This window comes from Pholis gunnellus (assembly GCF_910591455.1).
Source record: "Pholis gunnellus genome assembly, chromosome: 6".
NCBI classification, from domain to species: Eukaryota; Metazoa; Chordata; class Actinopteri; order Perciformes; family Pholidae; genus Pholis; species Pholis gunnellus.
Genome location: NC_136532.1, coordinates 9909401 through 9928906, shown reverse-complemented (window position 1 = coordinate 9928906; position 19506 = coordinate 9909401).

The window sequence follows — 19506 nt, the reverse complement described above, 5'->3', positions numbered from 1 at the left end:
ATTTGATGTAGATTAGTTCAGTAGACACATCATATGTTCTACAATAAGAACATTTCATATCATTATGCCTTCAACACAGAAGCAGATCCACTCTGCTCAGTTTCTGGAGATTCTCCACGTGAAGTTGCTTTGCTTAAATAGCTAGCTACTCGACTGATAAGTTAACTTGCTAAACACTGGCTATGTACTAGCCTAGACAGCATGCTAGCGTCATTAGCATATTAGCATCGATCGCTCGCATGTTAGCATCGATCGCTAGCTTGATATTATAACCATCACCATGTATATACAATAGGCTATGTAGCCAGACCCAGACATAAGTTATACATCAAGCTAGTTGACATCTGTCACACTCAGATACAATATTTAACTTGACAGACAATCCGTTGAACTTGAAGATCTGAAGACTGAACTCGTGAACTGTTTTTTGTTTCGTGGAGAAAGTATTTTGAGTATTTTAAATACAAAATTACTCCACTCTAAAGTATTTTGTTACAAATTACGTTAGATTTTTAATCGGCCCTATCAAATACAAATTACAAAATACTCAAAAGTAATTGAAATACGTATTTCAATTACAAGTAATAGAAATACTGCCCATCTCTGACTACTGCCTACATGTAGAGGAAGCAAGCTATTATTAGAGTGATTAGCGAGCGGCGTGTCCAGTGGCGCTATCAGCCCTACTAAGCGAACGTTTGAAGTCACAGTTTGCGGCTTTGAGGAGGGCGAAACAAAACAAAACAAAGGACTTTCGTTTTCTTATCAATGCTTATTGTGTTCTGCACAACTATTGTGAAGTTCACAAAGAAACTGTAAACGAACAAAAGCATAAATGCTCTCTAGTACGACAGGGACTTCCAGCCATCCGGCAGAGCTACGGGTGTGAGATCAGACAACGAAACCGAAGAAACAAGTGAGAGACGGGTGTCGATAAAATGTATTGACCGATTATATACGAATAATAATCTATTAAATCTTTAATTTGTGTTCATTTCAAAGTTTGAAAAGTAAAACTCTGTTTGAGTTTACAGAGAAATATTATAGAATAAGATTTTAAGTATCAACCCCAACCTTTTATTATTAAAGAGTACAATAATACTACTAGTATTTTCCGCAGCTAAGCAACTAATCTACTTCCTGTTTACACAGGTACCCGCATGCCCAGCATACGTGAATAGTCATGTGATATTTGTTTTTCATGCGTGTTAGTTTGGACGAAAATCATTCCTAAGACAGAGCTGGAACGAACGTGTGGACAAAGATCGTTTTCGTTTTAAAATCCCGCTTTTAAAGGAAAACTCATTAGTGTGGATGTAGCCTCTGTCTGTCTGCTTTGCTGCTGTTGCAGCTCCTGGCTTCTCTTTTTAGGCACCCGGTGTTTTGTTTTGTTTTGTTGTGTTGCCTCAGAATAAAGTATACCTTTACGACACTTGCACACTAATTTTATACTTCTGCCATCACTGATTCCCAAACATTCAGGACATCTTTTAATTTGGTCTAATTTGGTTTAATAAAATATATTTTGGTAAAACTTTATTATGGTGTGTCTTGTAGTTGTTGTGGCCTAAGAGCTGGGTCATAAGTTTATACAAAATAAAAATAACATGACACAGTAATGACATTTTAATGATTTTTAATCATTATAAAAAGATGATGCATGTGAGACTGGGATGAAGACGGACTGCGTTTACTGTAAATAAATACTCCTTTTATTAGTTTTTGTAATGTGCATACTTTACACCTATATTATTTATTGTTTTTAATCCTGCTGTGACTACTGTCAGTTCCAACAAAAACAAATTTCACTGATTTATTAGATTACTCTTTTGTAAGGAGCTATCATATTTGAACCATCCAAAATTCTAATAAATGCATTTTGTACCAGACCAAATGTAATTCAACATGCATAACATTTACCATATATTCTTAATGGAACTATTTACACCAAATGTTTCTTCGTTTTCATATAGCCGAGGTCATTCTGAAGAAGAAGAGGTGCAATACATTCACATTCAAAGCCAATAACAAAAGTTTAGTATGTATGCTTGGTAATAAGAGAGAAATCCGAGCAATTTTCTGAAATCCCGAACCATCGCTGGCACCCTCTCCTTTAATGCTTGCACTGGGGCCACTTCTGCTGGATCCATGGTGTAGCCTTCAGCAGACACAACACGTCCCAAAAATCTCACCTTCCTTTTGAACCCTTCAGACTTGCGTGGACTGAGTTTCACCCCGTGTTTCTGATACCTTTGTAACACAGTTCTCATGTTTTCGACATGGTCCTCAAAATTTAAACTGTGGACGAGGTTGTCGTCCAGGTATGGTTGACACATGGCATCCCTCAAGCCAACTAAGCACTTTTCCATGTTTCTCTGGAATTCTGCTTGAGCTGCACTCAATCCAAATGGGATTCTAACCCACTGGTAGAGTCCCCAGGGTGTTACGAATGCAGTCAGGGGCTGGCTTTCCTCATCCACAAATCCTTGATGATAGGCTTTCCCTTGATCCAGCGCTGAGAACCACAAGCTGCCAGTGAGAGTCTAACACGTCCTATATTCGGAGGATTGGGTGTCCATCGGGGACTGATTTTCTGTTCAACTCCCTGTAGTCACAACACAACCTCAATGTTCCATCCTTCTTCCTGTGATGAGTATGGTGAACGTGACTGAGTTATCCAACCCCGATTCAGCAAGTCCTGCAGATATTCTTTGACTTCCTGGTGTTGCAGCTTGGGAACGTGACATGTATGTTTTCTTTACTGGGGTCGTGTCATGTAAAGTGTGGAGCTTCAATGAAGGAATTAAACCAATGTAATTTTCATTGTAGGCAAACGCATGACACTCCTCTCTCAGTAACTGTCTCACAGTCTCTCTTTGGGCATCACTTCAGTGACTGAGGTCTACTTGGGGATCCCACTGTGTTGGCTTCTGTGTTTTTGTCTTGTCATTGTTTACTTGACTTTCCACTTCAGTTGGCACTGTGTTACTTTGTTTACTCTCTTGCTGTTTATCTGTTCCGTTTTCACAGCATAAGTGGTCTTGAATGTTTGTAGGACACCAGTAACTGTGTGCTGGTTTAAGGTAATGTCCTGCTTGTTGGTGTTCGCTATGGGGATTGGCACAAACCCTGACCTATCATTGGGGACAGTGACGAGACCCTCCTCAATAGTGACACCCTCTGGTAGTGTAGGCTCTTCACTCGGGACTAAGAGAAGGTCCTGACCTTTGAACTGGGCCCCAGTACTGGCTTTAACAGACAATAGTGACCTGTTCAGCGGCTAAATTGATTCTTCCTTTACCTGTGTGCACCATGCCTACATCTCCAACATTGTCTGAAGTCTGAATTAGCTTAAGCATTGACTGTGCTGTTTTGAATCTTACTGAAGAGGCTTTACACACTTCTTGGATAGTCTTTGACTCTGAGCGTGGCATCGTCTCACGCCCTAGTACTTCCTCTATCACATGGTAGCCAATTATGGGCTGTTCTGCTACCTTTGGGTCGCTAGAAACAAGAATGGGTACTAGCAGTGGTTCTACAACGGCTGAGTCTTTGCCTAGTCTGAACCTCACTTCCACCCAACCCAGAAAAGGGATCTGTGTCTGGTTTGCAGCTAGCCCAATCAGTGTCTCTGATTCTAACAGTTCATCAAGAGGTCTCACTGTGTGATATGGTAAGTTCAATTTTCTCCATTCCTCATTTATGAGGCATGCCTGGGCGCCTGTGTCCCATAATGCTTCTACTGGAACATCATCAAACTGACAATGGACAATGCATCTCTTACCAATGAGGTTCAGGAGTCCTGCTTTGTGCCAAGGTGGAAGGTAGTTGACGGTGGTCGCTTCAGGATGTCCGTAAGGGGGGACAGTTCTCTTCATAATGGGACTGGACGAGGGGGTCATGGACTACTGAGGGTCCCAGCTCAGCAGCCCCTCCTGGCTACACAAACAGTGTCTGCAGGATTCACCTAGCTGGGCTCCCTGACACGCTCTGCAACCACTGGGTCTTCTACGGCTATGAGTGGCTGTTCTCTCTGATTTTCTTAGTAGCTTCAACTGTTTCAAGCACTAGTTTTTTTATTTCTTGCACTTCAGCTTTTAGCCCTTCTATGAGCTGACTCGTGCCTGCCTGCTGCTCTGTATTTCACCCCTGATTTTTCTTCCCCTTCCTCACTATCTCCCTGTTGTTCACAGTGTCTATTCTGTCATCTTTCATCTCTGGAAGCTGGAAGTTACACCTCTTCCTGCACTAAACTGAGTCTTGGAGACCTACTCACCTTTCTCAGTTTCTACTTTCTTTCCTGCTCTAGATTTGCTGCCTCACTTACCCTCTCTATTAACACTTCATCTGTTACAGAAGGACTACTAAGGTAAGGCTTAAGTTGGAACTTAACTGCATCACTCAACAGTCCTGTTTCTATAGAGTGTAGGAATTTTCTCTGAATTAGCTCAGAGCTGAACTGCTCACCTTCATCCTCATCACTTGATTTTCAGAATCATTTTTCTTTCAGTTCAATTGCCCTAAACAGGAATTTTGGGCCGATTCTTTTGGGTCTTGTAAAATGTCCATCAGCCGATGCAGCAGATCTGACGAGGAGTCCACTTTAAAGTGACCAAGCAGGATGGTCTTAAGTGTGGGGAGCGTAAATCCTCTCTTTATTTCGAGCATCTCTCTCAGGTGAAGGCCTGGATTTACAGCATGTATGAAGGCTTCAATAATCTCAGCTCCGGAATGTCCTTTACGCACCTGATGAGGGTGCGTCGAGCTTGGCTTGAAAACCCTCCAGATGGCTCACTACACTTTAGGTACTCGGACACAGAGATGAGATCTGACTTCTCCAAAGTCGCTTACTTCGTCCTGTAACTGCTCCATAGTTCTCTTTTCTCCTAATGTTGATCCAGGTTCGTCTCTTCCAGATGGATCCCTGGCTGGCTCGCCAAAATATGTAGCGGTGCACAGAATGATGTCACACAGGCTCAATCTGGTGCTACACGTTTAATGAAAATGTTCTGCAAAATATAAAAATATGCATTTAGGAATTCAGTCGCTCCACAGCGTTTTCTGCTTCCATCATTTACACAGAGATTCTCATTCTCTCATTCACTGTTTCAACATATCACAAATGCACAAAATTAACAGTTACACCGCCTCCAAAACTCGTTTGAGGGCAATATGCCTTATATATTTCCAAAAACCTAAATGTTGCTCAGCATAACGCCATATCTAATACGAACATTCGTAACGAAATGATGATATGAGCGACGGGGGCTCCTTCACACAAGGGCTCATTACCACGGCTGCCGCCCCGCACTCCTACTGCGCTCTACTGCCTAAAAATGTAGCTGGTGATAAATAACGCTGTACCCCAAATTTTAACTACAATAAACACTTCCTCCTCATAAACACAGGAAACATAATAAACTCTCTTGACTTACATTACATACCCAAGAAATGATTGTACTTACTGAACTACACATGACATATTGTGCCACACCTGCACGTTATATAATGCCTCCAGCCGGTTCTGGGTGTACCCTGGTCTGCAATTCTGAGGTTCTCAAACCAGACACTCTCGTTCCCCCGGCTGTGCCATGAGATCCTGCCCATGGAAATCACAAACAGGATTGGTGACAAGGGAAAACTCTGGCGGAGGCGAACACCCAGTGGAATCGTGTTCGACTTTTAGCAGAGTATGCAAACACAGTGCTCACTTTGGTTATACAAGGACCAAATGACTGGTACCCCATATTCCTGCAGTACCCCCACAGGACCAGTGTCAACTCTGGCAGCTTTTAGACTTGCTTATTAGTTTTAGTCACATTTTTGTCATTTTTAATTGTATTAGTTTTGTTCAGTTTCACTTGCCAAAAGGTCATTTGTTTTATTCAACTTTTAGTCATTACTTTTGAACAAAATGTTTTCTCTCTTAATTTTGTATAATTTTGCAATATTTTCAGTTAGTCTTAGTTCTGTGTCAAATGTCCCTTTTTAAAGTGTTTGGTAAATGGACCTGTATTTGTATAGCACCTTTCTAGTCTTCTGAACACTCAAAGCCCTTTTACACATGTTACATAGATTCAATGAGGTGTTGGAAACATTCCTCAGAGATTTTGGTCCATATTGACATGATAGCATCACGCAGTTGCTGCGGATTTGTCGGCTGCACATCCATGATGCGAACCTCCCGTTCCACCACATCCCAAAGGTGCTCTATTGGATTGAGATCTGGTGACTGTGGAGGCCATTGGAGTACAGTGAACTCATTGTCATGTTCAAGAAACCAGTTTGAGATGATTTTAGCTTTGTGACACGTTGCATTATCCTGCTGTAAGTAGCCATCAGAAGATGGGTACGCTGTGGTCATAAAGGGATGGACATGGTCAGCAACAATACTCAGGTAGGCCGTGGCGTTTAAACGATGCTCAATTGGTACTAAGGGGTCCAAAGTGTGCCAAGAAAATATCCCCCACACCATCACACCACCACCGCCAGTCTGAGCCGTTGATACAAGGCAGGATGGATCCATGCTTTTATGTTGTTTACGCCTAATTCCGACCCTACCATCTGAATGTCGCAGCTGAAATCGAGACTCATCAGACCAGGCAACGTTTTTCCAATCTTCTATTGTCCAATGTTGGTGAGCCTGTGCGAATTGTAGCCTCAGTTTCCTGTTCTTAGCTGACAGGAGTGGCATCCGGTGTGGTCTTCTGCCGCTGTAGCCCATCTGCTTCAAGGTTCGACGTGTTGTGCGTTCAGAGATGGTATTCTGCATACCTTGGTTGTAACGAGTGGTTATCTGAGTTACTGTTGCCTTTCTATCATCTCGAACCACTCTGCCCATTCTCCTCTGACCTCTGACATCAACAAGGCATTTTCGTCCACACAACTGCCGCTCACTGGATATTTTCTCTTTTTCGGACCATTCTCTGTAAACCCTAGAGAAAATCCCAGTAGATCAGCAGTTTTTGAAATACTCAGATCAGCCCGTCTGGCACCAACAACCATGCCACGTTCAAAGTCACTTAAATCCCCTTTCTTCCTCATTCTGATGCTCGCTTTGAACTTCAGCATGTCGTCTTCACCACGTCTAGATGCCTAAATGCATTGAGTTTGCTGCCATGTGATTGGCTGATCAGCTATTTTTGTTAACAAGCAATTGAACAGGTGTGCGTAATAAAGTGGCCGGTGAGTGTATATAGGGTCAGTGAATCTCTCTTGATCTGGCCCCTCCCTTGGGAGCATTTTGACATGGACCCTACCAGGAGCTATTGCCCCTGACAACACAGCTCTGCAGGGTCACTGGGGCACACAAACCCGTTAAGGTGGCAATTCACATTAAAGAACTAATCTAGAAGAGTCCTGTAGAAATCTGTTAATGTGATATGTAAAACATACGAAACATCATTTTTTATCAATTCTTCTTTATTATTGTTTTTCTATTGGGCATATTGCATTACACAGAGAATTTTAAAATCTAATTTTAACATATTTCAGGTTTGCTTTTGTGGGATAGTGCACACACTTATTGTGAAATCATATCTCCCCGTTTTTATTATATTTTAATGTTGCGTTTACTGCAGCAGCACAGGGGAGATAGGAGGAAAGATAAAGGCGGATAGATGGAGTGAAAACAAGAAACACAAGAACAGAGAAGGAAAGGTTGAATATTAGGAGGCTGCGACTAGTGGATATTGGATTGTCATGTAGCACCACTCCAACAGAAGGAGAGGGGGATGGAGAGGAGGAGAGAGAAACTGAATGATGGAGATGAAGTTGTCATCCACCAGCACTCCAATGAGCACACAAAAGGGAGAGGAACAGACAGAGATAGTAAAAGCATTGAAAAAGGATCAAAGGATAGAGAGCATATAGTATATATACATATATACATCAAAACATCTTATTGATTAAATTGATCAAGCTACACAAACATGTATGTGACTAATCACTGTTCTCAATGATATGTTTTCCGACTAAAAAACTTTGATTGCTCATTGACACATAAATACGTGAACGTGTCTTTGTGCAAATTAAACGGGAGAATCCCTGACAAACGTGTGCAGATGGATAGACGCTCTACATTAATTGTGATGAACAGTGGAGAGGCTTGTTTCTCATCAGAAAATTATTAACAAAAGAAGTGATCATGTTAGTCAAAATAACATTAGTTATACAAAAACCTATGCAGTGGTTACTCCATTTTGAAAGTGTTTTGTTTGAAATCCTGTACAAAACCTGGAGTCTTGAAGTGTTGCAATTTGTCCTTTTCATGTCCCTTTGACTTTGATATTTTCATTGGCTATAAATATGCATCTAAACTGTATTTAGCGAAACAGTGCAGCAACTACAAGATGTTTTTTTTTTTATCTCACTGTCAATGAATGTGTCCCTTTTAAACAAACAAATAAAAATAGTTTAATAGTTTGAAAACATAATAAACTGTACTTAATCTTGGTTGCTGGATAATCTAGGACTGTTATATGTCCTTTCCCAAAGGTATACTGTACTGTATGATCCCTGCTACTGTACATGGGCACACTACTGTTTTCTTCAAATATTTCTCCATCAGTTTTGTTGCTAAGCTGGAAAATTACAACAGAAAAGAAATTCAAGAGGTTACACTGATAACAAATAGAGAGACTCTATTTTAAGGGGTGAAAGAAGTAATCCTCCACTTCAATTAAAATGATTACTACCACAATGTGAAAATAGAAGTTAGAAGTAAAAGTCCACCATTGAAAATGTTAAAGATATTCAATACTCAATGCAGAAACATGGCCCATGTGAGCATTACACTAATATATATTATATAATTATTATTGCTGACACTTTAATATGCAATCAGCGCTTTGCTGCTGTACTGTTGCTGGTTGAGGTACAGATTGTTTTTATAGGACTGCAATATCAAATTATTTTTCATTATGGATTAATATACTGATTAATTGATTGATTGTTTGGTTTGAAAGGAATGAGAAAATAGTGAGAAATGCCAATTATAATTATCCAGAGCCCAAAGTGACACATTTACATGCTTGTTATGTTCAACCCTCATAATTTCGAAATAATCCCTCCCGAGTAGCAAACGGTCGTTAATCCTGTTGAACCTCCTGTAATTCAAAATGTCTGAGAGTTGAATGAGAAGATCAACACCATTCTCATGTCTATAACAGAGCCAGCAGCTAGTCAATATTAGCTCACAGTGTTAGTTTAGTATAAAGGCTACAAAGAGATGGAAACAGCTGCCTGGCTCTGTCCAAAGAGAACCTTCCGCCACTAATGAACACATTATATCTCAATGCAAAAATTCACCATTCAATGGGATTTTATGTGCAGGACTATTTTCTGGTCAGGACCAGAAACTACCTGGAGTCTCCACTGGTTGCCTGGCAACTGGTCCTGGTCCTGCCTGAGATATGATGTCTTTATTAGTGCGCTCGAGGTAATGTAGGGAGATTTGTGACCATTGGACCATTGTTTCCCCGTTTTCATTCATTATGCTAAGCTAAGCTAATTGGCTTTATATTTAACGTGGAATGAATGTTTGTACATGCCATGGATGAGGTGTTTATGTATCTCCACCTATGATCCCCCCTGACGTCACAACAGTGATCTTCTTATTTGTGCGGCTGTTAGCCGTCTTTTTGCTGCCCATTGGAGTGGGAACCTGAACTAGATGTTAGTGTTTTGACAACATGTTAAACAGATCGAGACATGGTTTAAAAAAAGAGAATATGTGAAACACCAACTTTATGTGGCCCCATTAAATATCTGATGCTCCTCTTTGTTTTTGTTGCACAGCTCTCCTTTGAATCATCTGCCAGGACTTTAAAGACCACCGAATCTAAACCGGGCTCTGACCCGAAAGTGGCGCTTCTATGGATCCAGTTGCATTTAGGAGAGTGGGAGATTCAGGAATCAAGAATGTGTTTGCCGTTTGTTCTGACAAATAATGCCTTCAACAACACCTGTTTGTGGCAGGTTCTGAGAAAAACCTCTGCCCTTCATCCCATGTACTTTCACCCCTGCTGGGAGAGCTAACACAGACACACATGGGCAGACAAGCTGCACACAAAAACACACCAACTCGCATACGCTTGCTGACCAATGCACACTCTCTCTGTCAGTCAGTCACACACACACACACACACACACACACACACACACATAAATTCCCTGGAGGCCAGGCGGGGGGTCTGGCAGGGACAGAAATGGACACATGCTGCGATCAGAGCAGCAGCCTGTGATTCACATCTCTCTCACTCTCCCTCTTCCAATCTTTCGCTTCCTTCTTTCTCTTCTCATTGACACCCCACCCACCTCTCCCTGCTCTACCCCCCCCCCTCCCCGGGCCTTTGAAAACCTGAGTGTTTCAAATGTATTCTGCACACAAACTCATACGAGGACCTTTCCTGAACCTATAGAGGCAATTAGATGTTTGTGATTGAAATCTGGTGATTTTAGATATGTCTCCCTCTCCTTTAACGAACCATGTGTTTTCTGTCTTGATCCTACACTCCCCTCCTTCCTTCTGTCCTCATTTCATGTAGCTAACTGGGTACCAAACTCCTCATTACTCTAATTTAGAGAGCATGCTGCTCCCCTAATGGCCTCAGGGGCCCAAAGAATATCAAGTGCTGTTTAATTTTTTGATTCTATTCAGGCTTTACACTCGTGCCATCCCTCTACCAGCTCTTCTGTCCATCTTTCCATCAATTCGGATCCCATTTACTGTCCCTCCACAATGCTACTAAAGATGGCTCCAACCTTTTCTCTTTTTTTTTGAGTGGACGAGGGGAAGGACCCAGATTTTAAAAGCATATCAAAGCACCACGTCTCTTCCCTATATTTCATGAAGTCTTTTCAAGGCATCCAACAAGTGTTTACATGTTTTACTGTTGTTCATGCAGGATATGTACTTATTTAACTCTATAGTTTTCTGAATTAGACAAATCTCCATGGTTACTGAGGCAGTGGCGAGCAGGTGGAGGGCCCTTGAGGATGCATTAGGACCTTCTTGCGAAGAGGAGATGCATCCTACAGCTTCAAGATAAACTGTGCATCAGGCCTGTTTCAAGAGCCAATGCAGACTTCAATGGTTCAGCCAAGAATCATCCTCAGCTCGCTGCACATTTAGATATGAGATGAAGTGAGAGCAATCTGGATGACCAGGTAATGATTATGCAAATAGACATGTGAAGACAAAGCTACTTTGAAGAAGAAAAACATTATTTGTATTTTTTTATTTTATTTCTTTGGTAAATACTATATAAACATTGTTTATATAGTATTAAATATAGTTAAATATAGTTTCTGAATTACTCTAAATTTAGCACTATAAGCCTGTAATAATAAGTTGCTTGAGAAAGCGAACGCATGAACACAATTTTACAGCTTAAAGAGAAATGAATGAAAAGCACTATATTTGCACATTTTTATAAAAGAAAAGGTCAGACAGAGAAAAAAGTAAATAGCAACCAAATGCAGGTGAGTTAGAAACCCACTCAGGGCTTAACATTTTTAAAACTCACATATAAAGTACATAATATATAAATAAAATTAACGATCCAAAAATGTCCTTTCTCCTCTTCATTCTCTTCTTCACTTCTTTTCCACTGTTGTATTTAGGCTCTTCAAATTGAATTCCTGAGCAAGAGGCTTCTTAGTTTTCTTCAGTAACGGATGATAGAAGGTTTCAACATGAGGATGGGGAGGTGATTTTAAGGGGCTGAATGAAGATAAAAGGACTGCAAAGGAATATAGAAACTGCAAAGTCACATCTGTTTACAAAATCTAATTGTGTGTTGCAGTGCTGATGCATGACATGTCATTTTTGTCCAGGCCTGTGCAAACTGAGACTGCACACTTGATTGAAACGTTAAGAAAAACTGCCAACAACCATCAAGCAGAAATAAAAAACATAGATATTCACTTGCATCCTTCTTGTTGGCTGTTGATTTAAGGGAAAGAGGGGCAGAAGAAAAGACCTAACCACTTTCCCTAATGTTAAAATTAAATAAATCTTTCACTAGATTCAAGATTTACATTTTGTAACATTATGGAAAGCTCAATAAAACACAATTAGGCAGTATTGACGTCAATAGAAAACAAACATGGTTACAGGGCAAGACATTTGCAAGAGTGTGATAATGTATTCTAATGGACGAGCAACAGTTAGCAGCCAGCTGGACCATTTCTGATCGCGTCCATTAGGAAGACTTGATAATGTCCCCATTGACATCCAAGACTTTTTTCTTGTGTGAGTGTGCATAAATGAATGAGCAATTTTGATTGTTTGTTTAATTTGTATGTCAATTTTCCTCCACCTGCAACATAACCCTGCTCTTCCCCCAAATGCTACAGCTTATTTGGCTTTGTGTTTGAGTGTGTGTGCGTGCGTGAGTGAGTGAGTAAGAGAGAGAGAGAGTGAATAAGAATGAGATGTAAAAACAATTCCAACAAAAGACAGGTTGCATTAGCACCCTACTGTTGAGCCCCACAATGTTGGAAAGAGCCAGAGAGACCTCAGTTCTTCGAATCTGGACGTGGACCCCCCCCCCCCCCCCCCCCCCAGCCTCCCTGCCATCAGGCCCGGGAGGGGTGGGGGTTGGGAAATAACAGTTCTGTCCATCTGGCTTGAAGGCCCACTGACAGCAGGAACATCTCCATTGGCTGAGAGGACATCAAGAACCTGAGACCAGATCTCTCCCTCGTGGCTCCGCCGGTTCGGCCTCTTCTCTGGCCTTGGGTTTCTGAACTGTCCACATTGGCAAGCCTGTGCCATCTAATGTGCCATGCAGCTCCGATCTGCGATGCACCAACATGCTGAAGATTTATTCCAGCAACTATTAAGAGCAAGAAACTCTGAAGGAAAAGAGATTAAAGACTTTTTTTAAACTGGCAAAAAGGTGCCACAATGACCCCTGCTGCTACGAACGGGGGTGATAAGGCGCCTCAGCATCCTGCTGAGAGAGATGAAGACGAGGAAGAACGGTTCCAGCCGATACAACACACACGTACTCTACAAAAAGGGTCAGAGCAGACTCTATCTGCTGAGGAGACTGAGGTCTTTTGGAGTGCAGGGAGCACTCCTAAGGACCTTCTTTGACTCCGTGGTGGCATCAGCCATTTTTTATGGCGTGGTCTGCTGGGGCAGCAGCATCTCGACAGCAGACAGGAACAGACTGAACAAACTCATCAAGAAGGCCAGCAGTGTGCTGGGGTGTCCACTGGATACGGTGGAGGTGGTGGGAGACAGGAGGATGATGGCTAAGCTATCATCCCTGATGAACAACACCTCCCACCCCATGCGGGACGCCCTGGCAGCTCTGTGCAGCTCCTTCAGCCACCGGCTGATTCACCCCCGGTGTGTGAGGGAGACGACCCCCAGGTCCTTCCTTCCTGCTGCTGTCAGGCTGCACAACCAGCTGTGCTCCCAGTAGACCACACAGCACTAACAACACTATACAAAATTGGTGCAATAATTACACTGTGCAATAAATAATACTCTATAATATATAATATTTTATTTTACTTTATTTTTAGATATATTTAGTTATCGTGGATTTTTGTACTTTTTTTACTCAGTTGATATTCTTTACTGTTTATTACTTCTTTATAATATTTGCTGCTTTTGTTTCTTTTTTACCATGTACCTTGTTTGCACTGTCCACTTTGCTGCTGTGATCCTGTAAATTTCCCCACTGCGGGACTAATAAAGGATTATCTTATCTTATCTTAAACCAGAGCAGAAACCAGAGCAAAAGTATAGTGCAGAAACAAACTACAAATACAATAAGTGCAACAAACTAATATGAATACAATAAGTGCTAAGTGGAAGGCTCAGGGTAGCACTTCTTGAAGAGGTGAGTTTTCAGCCTGCACCGAAAGATGGGCAGCGACTCTGCTGTCCTGACATCGGTGGGGAGTTCATTCCACCATTGTGGGGCCAGGACAGAAAACAGCCGTGACCGGGTCGATCGGCAGCAGGGACCTCTGAGCGACGAGGCAACCAATCGCCCCGAGGCAGCAGAGCGAAGTGGTCGGGCGGGGGTGTAGGGCTTGACCATGGCCTGGAGATAGACAGGAGCTGTTCCTTTCACTGCCCTGTAGGCTAGCACCAGAGTCTTAAACTGGATGCGAGCTCTTACAGGGAGCCAGTGTAGAGCACGGAGAAGGGAAGTTGTGTGGGAGAACTTGGGGCGATCGAACACCAGGCGAGCTGCAGCTTTTCTGGACAAGCTCCAGAGGTCCGATGGCCGACGCCGGGGCTCCTGCAAGTAGAGAGTTGCAGTAGTCCAGGTGGGACAGGCCCCTTCCTCACTGACGAGACGGCGCAGGTGCTCATCCAGGCTCTTGTCAAATGTTCACAGTGTTTGCCCGGTAGACCTTAGTGTAAAAGCAACGCTGCAGCTGCAACTTCGAATGATGTTGAAATGTAATAAAGGAGTAAAGTTTGGGATAAACTGAAATACTGGTACAGATAATTTAAAAGAAGACAATAGCTTCTTCAGAAGAAACATTATTAATATGATGTATGTTTCTCAAAATACACACAATTAATTGTAAATGCTATATCTGAGAGAAGCCTCATTGTACTTTCCTTGATATGTCAGGAAATGGTTGTGCAACTTGTGGGGAACAACAGGAGAACAAAGCCCGTATTTGGACTGTTATTTTTAGATGATTTGATCCTGGAGTTTGCTAACACGGTGAATATCAATCATTCACTCCCTACACAGATAATAGTCTGGTAAGATGCAGCAAGCTTTTTCAGTATTTGAAAACACAGCAACAAAGTACAGTGTGGTAGTTATAATACGAAAAAAAAGATAATTTCTTGTTGTCAAAAGAATGTAATTCTGTCTAAAATGAGTTTTGAAATTTGATTTTTTTTCTACAGTTGAAGCAATGTGGAGGAAAACGAGTCACACTGTTATTATTATTTACTTTCAAAAAGGAAAACTGCAGAGAATACAACATCAGTTTTAATAGACTAATAGGGAGGAAGAAAACGAACCATAATAGAGCTCATAAAAGGAGAAAGAAGAAAGGAAAAGTGAAAGAAAGAGACATTGGAGGGTGAGGAAGAGATAAAAGCGCAGAATAACAATACAATAACATAAGAGCAAAGGCTGGAAGGCGGGTTGTGTATAGCCTTCAGCAGTGATTTCTGCCATTTTTCCAAGACAGCCTGAGGCTCTTTTCCTGCATGCCAATCACTACGGTAACAACACAGGCAGTTGCCAAACAGCCTTTCAGTCTCTGGGTGTGTTGTGTGTGTCTGTGTGTGTGTGTCTATGTGAGTGACAGGATTCACACTGTTGACACGTCAGTCATTTTAACCTTTACTTCTCTGCCTCTGCACTTTAGCGTCCTCTCAGACGCGAGCTAAAACATTAACCCTTTCTATTCATTTATTTTATTGGTATAGAAGCTCCCCATTCTGAGTAAGCATTGTCTCTTTAACCTACATACCCCCAAATCTCTTCCAGTGGATCTCATTTCCCCTTAATTCTTTCTTGTCCCAATGGTTTCCTGATGGTAACCTTTCGTTTCATATCCTGCCTCATGAATTAAAGACATTAACTCACTCACACACACACACACACACACACACAGAGACACTCAAACAGATGCACATACTACATAAATTAACAGGTTAACAACATATACCACTGCGATGCCTTCACTTAACAACATGACCGGATGACCGAAAGATCAACTGCAGTAATACAACATAACAGGAATTCGGTGACAGTGCGCAGACCCTGACCAACTGGCTGACGACTGATAGACTGGCTCACTCTTCAAAGAGTTCAAAGAGCCACGTTGACCTGAACAGTACGTTTGATACACTGGCTGTCATGTGCCTGTTTGTCTGTAGTCTTTTCCAGCCTGCGTATTCTCTTGATATTAACTAGGGGTAAAGAATAAGGCTTCATGATGTTCAAGAGGTGTAAGGGCGCAGCGAAAGCACTCTGCACAGCTTGTCCAATTACCTTCCTAATGGCCAGCTTGTCAGGCTGCCTCGTCTCTGTGGAGAAAGAAAGGACAAGTGGGGGTAGCGATCCATTCTCTTCCTTGTCACAGCAAAATCCCCCATTCGTCTCTTTATATGGTACCTTTGCTTGCTTTTCTTTTAAGTCCTGCTGCTCAAGTACATCCTGCTCGAATCCAAATGGTCGTAATGCCTTGGTAGTATGAGAGTAGGACGTAGAGAGAGGCCAGCTGTATTGTGGGCCTGTCAATCATTTGTCTGCACTCTTTCAGAATTGCCTGAGCTTTAATAGGCTTTCCCATTAAGGCTAGTTAACCATCATTCACCATCAGTAGGTCGAAGACCGGATTAATTGTTTCTCATTAATTGCAAGATTACATTTTCCAAATCATCACATTCTTTTCATATCTTGCTCTACAGACATTGTTTCAAACAGCCTTATTTCTGAATTTTCCATCAAAGAAAAGATGACGCATTCAACATTTTTTTACTGTTACTTGATTACTGTTTTACTGTTGAAATATATTCGACAAAATGTCTTACTTGTGTGTTTTTTTGGGGTTTCAAATGTTTTTGTCTAAGAATGGCTGGAGATTGACCCATTGCATTAAAGGTATATTTACTGACTTTGTCCCCAATCACTTACATGAACGCTCATTAGCACAGGATCTTTTAGTGGCCAGCATGAACGGGAGGAATGATTACATCAAGCAAAACCTGTGTCAGCGTTCATACCGGCACCTGACTATTGTTTTTAGACAGACTTGAAAAATGATCAACCTATCCCTAAATGCTCAAAGGCGATCCGTCACCGACAACCATGATCTGGTTGTGTTTGCAGCTGGGGGATTTTTGGTGCCCTTTCAAATGCATGTGGCAAAGTTATTGATCCTAACCCTTTGACGGCCATAAAGGACTTAAAGATCAAAGCTAACCAAGCTGTTGTTGTGGCCTTCTCTACACTGCTCGCTCAGTGACTGCAGCACCATCTCATACACGCTTGCTGGAGAATGTAATGGCCCAACTCAACCCACTAAAGCATAGCCTGCTGCTCTTAGCTCAACCAGGAGGTTTTATAAGATCTGCAGGTGTGGAAGGTAACTATATATTTACTCAAGCATTTAGCTGTTGTTAAGTAACATTTTTAAGAACTTGTACTTTACTTGAGTATTTTTATTCTATGCTACTTTATACTTCTACTCCACTACATTTAGTAATTTATTTCTACTACATTTATTTGACAGCCAATGGTGTTGCTTTGCAGATTCAGATTTGTATTAAGGAGACATACCGTGCTCACTTGTGTTTTGGGTTTTCACTAGAACGTGTTCAAATGCTCTTTTATTTTTCTCAAGCTGTCAGTATTTACCTGTAATCACTCTCTGTCTGAAATGCTCCATTTTAGTGCCTTTCAGCGGAATTGTGTTGCTGGGCAACAGTTTGGGTCCATATTTACTTCCTGTCAGCTGATGTCACTCACATACACCGAAACCAGAAATAGACTGGGACACATGTAGAATATGTATGTTTCAAACTGTGAAATTATTGTATTGTGACACCACAGCTGTACGGAAATCCTGACGGATCGTTCAAAGGTGCATAATACGAGATTGGGAGCCTCTGGATTGCCTCTCAACGGCTCACAACATGGCGACGTCTGAGCCAGCGACTCGTAGCTGACGGTGCTGACAGCATTAACAGCACAAACTACAGCAAACGTGCTGACAGAGCTAACAGGTTTTACCTAAGGGGGTACTGGACGCTGTCAGTTGGGACGGCGCTATCAGCTGTAACCGCCATATGAGAGCAGTGCGGAGCCGCGGCTGTAGCCATTGGGGCACGCTCACATGTACTAACATGCACTAAAAGCACGACAGGCCGGCCAGCTTTGTCAATAAAACAAGGAGAAGCTTGGATAACAACACACACACACACACACACACACACGGAGGGAGAGAGACTTCATTCTCTGCTCAGATAGACATTTCTTTACGATATCTTTATAGCGAATAGTTGGTTGCCACTATGTTAATGCTCCGTTTCCTTTATATTGCTCCTTTGAAGACATAGTTTCTGAATACAGGCTTTGTGTATTCCTCGATGGATTGACCGTTTTAATTAATTAATGCATAAATAATTAATCATATATTATTTAGAAATGGGCCAATCTACATGGTGAGTTTTACTAAGTATTAATTAAGTATAGTTTTATACTAAAACCTATATACCTTTTGAATGCTTGACTTTTAATTTTATTTCTATGGTGTTGTATTGTTACTTTTACTTATTTATCTGAGTGTTTCTCCACTACTGAAGATCAGCCAACTATTTCTGATCTAATTGCAAAATTAGACAAATCTCCATTGATGTGTATCTGTTTTGTTTATTGTTACTCTTTGATATTATGTTCGGGTGTATGTGACGACTGCAGGTTGGAGTTAATGCTGATAATTGATTTTAATATATTTAAATAAAAATGAAAATGAGATGTCTTGTTTCATAGAAGATCTATATGTTGAAACATTGACATATTAATTGGGCTTTAATTTACAATACCCAAAACACCAAAAACTTTGTGAGCCTTTCATCATTTCTTTTCAAATCACAATAATCATCCCTTCCATCCACCCAGATGAGCCAAAACAAAGTAGAAAGGTACTTTATTGTTTCCTTAGTCCGAGTTCCTCATATTTTTCAATTTCTTTAATGATTCACATCCTCAAGCCTCGGCAAGCATGCACACACACACACACACACACACACACACACACACACACACACACACACACACACACGTAAAGAGGTATGTTTTTGCCATGAAGAGAAACCATTTGCTCATTTTGATGGAGGCCTAAAAAAGAGGTTGAGCTGTCTGAGTGGATTTTTCATTACTAAATGTAATAGGGCAAAGAAAATTACATCTGCTGCAGCAGGAAGGGTATTAGAATTGCTCATGTACTTTTTTCATTGATATTTGTAATGACCAAAGAGGTACAGTGCAGCTGTATATGAACATTAGAGAAATTAGCACAGTGCTCTGTCTCCAATGTGAGCGCTCTGTCCCTCCTGTCTCAGTCTCCTCCACTCGCCTGCTATCTGCAATTTGGAAAAGGTACATCCAAACTAACGGGAATGAAAAAAGCATATTTTTTTCTCCCTGCTACAGCTCCGGACTGAGACAGAAGTGGAAGCCTAACATCGAGGAAATAATATTGCAAATGGAAAGCTATTAGGGCTGTCGAGCACTTTCTCATGCTTCTGAAATATGTCGATTATCATGCGCTGCATGACAAACTTTTAAAGACTCCGAAATTGTAATTTCCTCACAAGACTGTGCAGTCCAGCCTTTCAATGAACCTCCGATCCAGAGTGCACATGTAATATATTTAGGAGGAAATGTTCTCAGATCTCTGAGAGACGGATTCCTGCTCTAAGTGTTTGGGTCATGTCCTGTGTACTGTTTTTGTTCCTGACCACTTCCGTCTTGAATATTTACTGCCGAAAAGGCT